The sequence below is a fragment of the Sinocyclocheilus grahami genome, unplaced genomic scaffold (assembly GCF_001515645.1).
Source record: "Sinocyclocheilus grahami isolate Dianchi unplaced genomic scaffold, SAMN03320097.WGS_v1.1 scaffold677.1, whole genome shotgun sequence".
NCBI lineage: Eukaryota > Metazoa > Chordata > Actinopteri > Cypriniformes > Cyprinidae > Sinocyclocheilus > Sinocyclocheilus grahami.
The window spans coordinates 1-931 of record NW_015505856.1 but is presented as its reverse complement, the minus strand read 5'-3'; positions in this window follow the sequence as shown (position 1 = coordinate 931).

Below are 931 nucleotides of genomic sequence, written 5' to 3'. Positions count from 1 at the left end.
ACACCTAAAAATAAATCTTATGAATACTGAAATGAATACTGAATATATTAATTTTATTGTTGTTTTTAGTTGTCATATAAATGACCTTATGTTTTAAATTGCATTATTAAATAGTTTACTCTCTTAATATGAAATGATACCATTTCGTTCTGTTATATGATTTCTGCTGCCAGCTCGTTTCCAAGAATAGACCTACAGAATGTTAAACAAGACCTCACTTTAGACCCATATAATAAATAACATTTCTGCAATCGTTTAACTTTTACTTGTCATGAAATGTTTACTTAGTTTGCCATAGGCCACAAAAGGCGTTTTCTTCGACATGATGTTACTGATAATAGAACTATAAAATACACCAAAAACGCATGCATTACAAAATGAAAATTTTATTCCTGCTCTGTAATCTAAATCTTCAGAATCCATACGACTGAGGAACAGACCCAAATCCAAGCCTTTATTCGGCGATCGTCATCTCCATCCCGAGCAGCCAGCGAGTCCAGTGACCATAAGCAGCAAATCCCCCGCGGACTGACGCGCTCTTTACAAAATGTTGCCTCTTCAAACGACAGGTTTTACGGCAGGAAAATCGAACGCTCATTGCCTCTTGCCTTCACAGAGTGGATCGGAAAAATAATCGGGAAATTTTCAGCAATTAACAACATAAATTGTGCTCTGCACCTCACAAACCTTCTGTATTCCGCCAGAGAGAACTGCAACGCATCGTCATTTGGATTACATTTGGTACTGCTTTTGACATGTTTGCAATAAATAATTGTAATTGCATTGATCGGTCTGTCATATTTTTGTCACGGTGAGTGTGGATAGATGAAGCAAGGACTCAAGTGCAGGATGAATGGTTCTCTTTAATAATAAAATGAAGGGGTGAAAAAAAATTAAATAAAAAAAACCAAACAACCCAGAGGGGGAAAAA